This window comes from Mauremys reevesii, linkage group 7 (genome assembly GCF_016161935.1).
Source record: "Mauremys reevesii isolate NIE-2019 linkage group 7, ASM1616193v1, whole genome shotgun sequence".
In the NCBI taxonomy this organism is placed as follows: domain Eukaryota; kingdom Metazoa; phylum Chordata; order Testudines; family Geoemydidae; genus Mauremys; species Mauremys reevesii.
The window spans coordinates 42,970,761-42,978,343 of NC_052629.1; positions in this window are offsets into that span (position 1 = coordinate 42,970,761).

Below are 7,583 nucleotides of genomic sequence, written 5' to 3' on the forward strand. Positions count from 1 at the left end.
ACCCCTGAAGAGGTCACATTGTGGGTAGTGATGCAAGAGGTTGAATGAGAGTATCATAGTTGGATCCTGGAACGATACAAGGGTCCAAATCTAAATTTTTGTAGCATATAAAACACATACCTCCAGCCCACCCTATCAAAAGGCTTTTCTGCATCTAAGGCTCAAATGGCTTGTGGTTTGGAGTCATTACATTTCACTTGCTGTGATACCAATAAACTGTCAAAGGTTATAAGAGCCACAACAGCTTCAGACAAGCCCAACTTCATTTGGGTATATGAGAGAGCTCCAACCCTTCCCCCGCCTCACTACCAGAACTTTTGACAATATTCTGACACTACTGTTAATAAGTAAAACTGGCCTATAATTAGAACATAGCATGGCATCACTTCCTGGTTTAGGACTAACTGAAACTAGGATTTCCCTGAGGGAGAAGGGTGCCCTCTGGAAATGACTCATTAAACATTGCAGTTATCTTGTCAGACAGGAGTTCAAGGAAGTGTCTACAGAATTCAGCAGGGAAGCCAGCTGGTCTGGAGCTTTCCTCACTTTTATATTCTTAATCATCTTAATTAACTCATCCTCCATTAGGGGAGCATCAAGATTTCCATGTTGGGCTATGATGATTTGTGGTAATGTTTCTAAAAAATGACCCAAAGTATCTATGCAGGAGTTTGCACAGATATTAGAGAAACTAAAGAAATATTAATAATCTTTAAATAATGTACATAATTTACCATGTTTATACAGATAGTTGGCATTCCACATGCTGAGACCCTTTGTCTTACGTGGCATGCCAGCAACTTGCCAGCTTTTCCACCTTATTCCCAGAAATCCTGAGTCAAAATAGGGCAAACTCAGCCTGTGCCAAGTGAAGTTTGTTGAGTTAATATCTATAAGCAGGGGTGGCTCCAGGCACCAGCACGCCAAGCATGTGCCTGAGGTGGCAAGCCACGGGGGGCGCCCTGCCGGTCGCTGTGAGGGGGCAGGCAGGCAGCCTTCGGTGGCTTGCCTGCAGCAGGTCCACCGGTCCTTCGGCAGCAATTCGGCGGCGGGTATGCCGAAGCCGCAGAACCGGAGAACCTCCCGCAGGCATGCCCCCGAAGGCAGCCTGCCTGCAGTGCTTAGGGCGGCAAAATACCTAGAGCCGCCCCTGTCTATAAGTCATCAGGGATCACAACAAATCTGAAGCTGGGGCTGTGGCATAAGACAAATCAAGCTATTTTACTTTTTTCTCAAGAGCCATCATATTTTCTCCATGTTCCCTCTTCTTGGAAAAAGTGAAACTAATAATTCTACCCCTTACAGAGGGCTTGGGTGTCTATCACAATAGTGTGCTAGAAGATGTTGAAAGTCCGTTTGTCTCCAACAACAGCCAATTTCTTTTTCCAATAAAAATGTTGAAATAGGGATCTAATAAACATGAAGAATTAAATTTCCATATACATGGCTGTTACTTACTTGGATCTGTTGCTATTCAGAGTTACAGAGGTATGATCAAAGACAGTAACTTTATCCAGGCAGGAATCAACTACAGAATTAACCAAGTCCCTGGAGAGGGGAATGGGATGCATATACTGGGGAAAAGTATGAATAATCCCAACTCTTTGGATGTATGAGCTGCCAGGTATAACATAGTCCCAGGTCTTTAATGTGCAATTCCAGAGCCATTCTGGTTGTAGTTGGTTTATGACACTGAGGGCCAGATTCTTTCACAGAAGGATCAAGCCCTTAATTAAAATCCGCTGCAATCACAATAGGGATATGGGGTTCTCTCTCAATTTAGTAAAATAACCTATGAAAGGTTTCAGGATCATCAAGGTCAGGCTCATTTATGGTGACTTTAAGCATTAAGAATCTGCCCTGATCATCTGAAATTGACTCAGATCAGTGTTTTGTATGTATACATACAGTGGATACATATAGAAGAGTATGACTAGCCCTCTGGATCTGGATGGGAAGCAGAAACATTCTAATTCAGCAGCCTCATTAGAGGTGTCTCCTACTAAAGCACTGTATCTGCCTTTCCTCTCTTAAATAAAAAAATACTTTCTTCTAATTGGAGTGTTAAATCCCTTTATATTCCAGGAAATAAAACTGCTTCAGGACCAATTTAAGAATTATTTTTTGTCATGCATGATCTTACAAATGAGACTAATGGAATTTTGTGTCATGTGCTCTATTGCATCTCATTCTACTCCCCACAGAGGACCCCCCCCCCAAGAGGGGCAGTCTATGAGTTAAATGCCCCAGGACACTTATTCAGCATTATCTTGCTAGATGCTCACCACCTGCCAGACCTCCAGGGAACAAGGTAGGTGCAGGAAAATTGGGGGGGAGATGTCAGTGTTAGTTACAGCTACCTGCAGAAGCTTGATGGAAATCATTGTCATGAAGGGTAGAATTTTCCCAAGTATGAAGATCAGGAGGGACAAAGGGGAAAGAGACAGACATGAGGCAAGACACTTGCGAAGGGGGCACAAAAGAGACCCCAATAGAAGATCATAAAATGAAAAAATATATATATAGCAACATATGAACATTCACATACTTGGCAACACATGGGATCAATGTCATCCATTATCAGGCATTGAAAGAACACTTCAAGCTAAATATAGCTAAAATGCTCTGATACGCCAGCAGGTTCAGGCATAGGCAGCTTGTCACTCCTCACCAGGGTCATCCCCAGCATCCAAACCCTTAAATGGCTTTGAAAAGTATTATAAATAACAACTTCACACAGGATACATCCCCAGCAAAGATCTGGAAGGTTTGATGTTTATATTCCATAACACAACAAGCGTTGTGCTGATGGTTATATCAGTCTCTGAGTTGAGTAGGATGCAATGGACTCAGCAGGGTTTTGGGTCAGGGACCCTCTCTACCAAATGATTACAAGTAATTCCTGCTGGAATTACCATCTCTTGTATTTCAAACAATAAACAATTAATCCAACAACTACTACCACAACCTGAAGTGCAGGTAGGTAAGTCAGTATCCCCCGACACGTAGTTTGCACACTAAATGTGTTTGATGGTTACATTATAATCTTGCAACAATGTAAGGAGATAAGCAAAAGCGAGCATAGGAACTTCCCTTACTATCATCCCTCGGTCCATGCTGCAGCTATCCACCAGCAATGGCACGACAATCTACATCAGAGATCTGTTCTCAGGATTCCCAACAATGTGCAGACAGCTCTGTCACCGCTGTTCACTGCAGTCTCTGTATGTGTCTTCAGATTCCTCAGCTCCTCTGTGCAGCAGAAGCAGGTTTTCAACATCACTACCTTTATGAGAGGCCAGCTTTCCACGCATAAAGCAACCTAGTTGTTGTTAGGAAATGGTTCAGTTAGGATTCCTATTGCCTACCAGTGCAGGGTTTGGATGAGGGAGTTTTATGTTTCTACTCCCTCAGCATCAGGCAGCTCATTAAAGAGATCACAGAAATGATGATTTACAGTTAGCAAGGCCGTGGCATTCAGGATTCAGCAAAACCCCCATACAGAAAACCCACAGCATATATATGGGATCCAACTTCACCACACCGAATTCTAGGCAAAGTATATGGGGAGTAAACATAATGGGGGCTAGTTAGATCTGCACGGCTGTCAAAGAAAAAGTGCCAGCAGTTAGAATAGTCAGAAACAAAATACATCAAAAGTAGTTTATAGGTTATTTATGAAGCTCTCCACCTCCTGAGGTTTTTGGAATGATTAGGTCACTCCTCCCGATACTACATGAAACAATGGAGAAAACCACCATGTAGTATGTTAGCCCTTTTTGTTCTCCCCTAGGCCTGGCAAAACTGCCCTCTATCCACAATATCCCTTGCAAAATCTTGAGAAACCATTGCCCCAGAGCTCTCTTCCCCCTGGCCTTGAATAGATTAAATTTCTCAGGTTTACAATCAATCAATGTTCAGTGCTCTGGGCTCTTAGCCCCAGGGGCAGGTTTTGGGGACAAAGACCTGTGGCCTCTTCCTCAGGCAGATCAAGAATTTCTATTAAAAGGCTGGGGATAAAATCCAGAGGTTTCCCTTGTTCTGCTCCCTCAGGAACTCCTCTGATTCTAAGGTTGTTCCTGGATGATCTGCTTTCCAGATCAGCTAATTCCCTTTAATTAATTTTTTAAATAATTTTTTTTGCGAACAGCAGCTGCTAACAGGGAGTTTTGCAAGGGAGTTCTCCAGGTGAAGGAGGAGCAAATACAGTACCTTTGGGGTAAGTGACTGTAGTGTGTGTTTGTTTGTTTGTGGGTTTCTTGCTGTGTGCTGAGCTTGTGTTTGTCAGTCTGTTTGTTTGGTTGTTTGAAGGACTGTGTGCTGTGGCTGGCAGTTGGAAGCTGTGAGCTTCAAAGGAAGGTCTGAAAGCTAGAAGCCTCTGGTAATTGGCTGAGCCTTAATCAGTGGGCGGGGCATTCACACAAGCCAGGGCTTTATAAAGCATCACACAAGCAACCAGGGAGCTTTGCGACCAGGGGCTGCTAACAGGGAGTTTCGCAAGGGAGTTTGGGAAGGGAGCAGGGGTCCCTTGCCAGTTCTATCTGTTTCCCTTTATTCCCCTTAAAACCTATAAACCAAACTACATTCAAAACTTCTTGCTTTAAACAACCCTTTCATTAACTAGGAGACAATGCAGGCAGAGGCCCAGCTGCAGAGTGGGGGCTATCCAGTTTACTGAACTGAGTGTAGCATGTATGATTACCTGCCCTGTGGGCGGGTGGCGTATGTGTGCATGCGGTGCAAGGAGCTCCTGGCCCTCAGAGACCACGTACAGACTTCGGAGGCCAGGGTGGCGGAACTGGAGGAACTAAGAGAGGCGGAGAGATATGTTGATGAGGCTTTCCGGGACACTGTAGAATTGTCCCACTTCTGGTCAGACAGCCCCTGTGCTGTTGAGGAGGATGAAAAGCCCAGGGAAGCAGAGCAGTCAATGGGAGCAGAAGGAAACCTTCCCATAGTTGGGCCCCTCCTTCCAGATGGTGCTGGGGTTGCTTCTTGCACTAAGGTTACTTCTCCGGGGGAGGGAACTCTAGTTGCTAGGAAAAGGTAGGTGTTAGTAAAGGTAAATTCGATCATTAAAAACGTAGATAGCTGGGTTTGTGATGACCGGGAGAACCATATGGTGACTTGCCTGTCTGGTGCAAAGGTTGCGGATCTCTCGAGTCATCTAGACAGACTTATGTGTAGTGCTGGGGAGGAGCCGGTGGTTGTGGTACATGTAGGTACCAATGACATAGGGAAGGGTAGGAGAGATGTCCTGGAAGCCAAACGTAGGCTGCTAGGGAAGAGACTGAAATCCAGGACCTCTATGGTGGCATTCTAAGAAATGCTCCCAGTTCCTCACCAGGGCCAGGTAGGCAGGCAGAGCTTCAGAGTCTCAATGCGTGGATGAGACAATGGTGTACAGAGGAGGGGTTTACATTCATTAGGAACTGGGGAAACTTTTGGGATGGGGGGAGCCTATACAGCAGAGATGGGCTCCACCTAAACCAAAGCAGAATCAGACTGCTGGCACTAAACATTAAAAAGGTTGTAGAGCAGTTTTTAAACTAGGAGATGGGAGAAAGCCGACTGCTGCAGAGGAGCATGTGGATCGGACAGAGACTTCTCTTAGGGGAGAGTCTAATGATAGAGAATCTCCAGGTTATAGTCTGGAGCAGAGAATGGAAGAGGATAATGTAAGGGCGAGATCAGAAGATAAACATTCACATAAAGATTCTGACACATCAGAAAAGGGCAAACAAATAAACAGGGACAAGTTTTTAAAGTGCTTGTACACAAATGCTAGAAGTCTAAATAATAAGATGGGTGAACTAGAGTGCCTTGTGATAAAGGAGGATATTGATATAATAGGCATCACAGAAACCTGGTGGACTGAGAGCAATCAATGGGACACAATCATTCCGGGTTACAAAATATACCTGAAAGACAGAACAGGTCGTGCAAGGGGGAGGGGGAGGGAGTAGCACTATATGTGAAAGAAAATGTAGAATCAAATGAAGTAAAAATCTTAAGTGAATCCACGTTCCATAGAATCTCTATGGATAGAAATGTCATGCTCTAATAAAAATATAACATTAGGGATCTATTATCGACCTCCTGACCAGGACAGTGATAGTGATGATGAAATCCTAAGGGAAATTAGAGAGGCTATCAAAATTAAGAACTCAATAGTGCGGGATTTCAATTATCCCCACATTGACTCAGAACATTTCACTTCAGGATGAAATGCAGAGATAAAATTTATCGATACTTTAAATGACTGCTTCATGGAGCAACTGGTACGGGAACCCACAAGGGAAGAGGCAACTCTAGATTTAGTCCTGAGTGGAGCGCAGGAGCTGGTCCAAGAGGTAACTATAACAGGACCAATTGGAAATAGCGACCATAATACAATAGCATTCAACATCCCTGGGGTGAGAAGAACATCTCAACAGCCCAACACTGTGGCATTTAATTTCAAAAGGGGGAACTATGCAAAAATGAGGGGGTTTGGGGTGGTGGCTGACAGCTTGCGACCCCCCATGTAATAACCTCGTGACCCCCTGAAGGGTCCTGACCCCCCGTTTGAGATTTAAGGTGCATGTTTTTTGCTTGAGGAGAAGAAAGGATGGTGTGCAACCAGCGGCAGATGAGGGTGAATGCTGATGGACTGCCCCAGAGCACTCAGGGGTTTGTTCTACCATGTTCTGCAAGGGCCCCCTGGTGGCCCTCAGATCCCATGATTTTTAAAATTATCCATATCTTTCACCTTTGTGGATGTTTTGTGAGGATGGGATGGCAAGGCAAACAGTCAATTTCACTGAGAACCTTGAGAATTGTCAATTTAAAACCCAAATTGCATCAGACGCCAAAGAAGAGCAGGAGCTAAGCTACAGTATGGTGGGAAAACAGCATCAGATTAGAGAACTCTCAGGGTAAGCTTTAATGCCTGCAGGGGACGGGAGGTCTCTTTATCCCACAGGGGTATTTTTTTAAGAAAGACTTTAAATTGTAATATTAAAAGAAAATGAAAAGATGAAGTCTTACGGCAGCTATGTTCAAATTTGTCCACTTAACATAGCATAAGCACAGTAGAAGAGACTGTAACAAACGAATTTCACATTATCAGTACACCAACTCTATACCATTTGCCTCTTAAAGGATATACTTACACTGCAGCTTGGAGCGAGCGCCCAGCCTGAGAAGGCAGACTTGCACTAGTAAGGCTTGTGCTAAAAACAGCACTGTGGACGTGGTGGCTTAGGCTGGAGCTTGGGCTCTGCAACGTCCATGCTGCTATTTTTACTGTTTTAATGCAAGTCAGTCATTCACAGCTGCTGTGCAGACATACCCAAAGAGGCAGGTTCTTAGCGTGACAGTGAGTCCTGATACATATAGGCAGAAAGGGATTTCATTCAAAAATGTGAATTGTTGGCTTATATTTTTATAACTACACATTTCAAACATGTCCGTCAGGAGTGGACGTCAGTGGAAGAAAACAGAAAGATCTTCTTTTAAAATGAACTTTATGTCACTTCAGCAAGTAGATTTTGTTGCCATCCTCACTTACAGACAAGTGACCCGTTTATAGCAAGTAACAA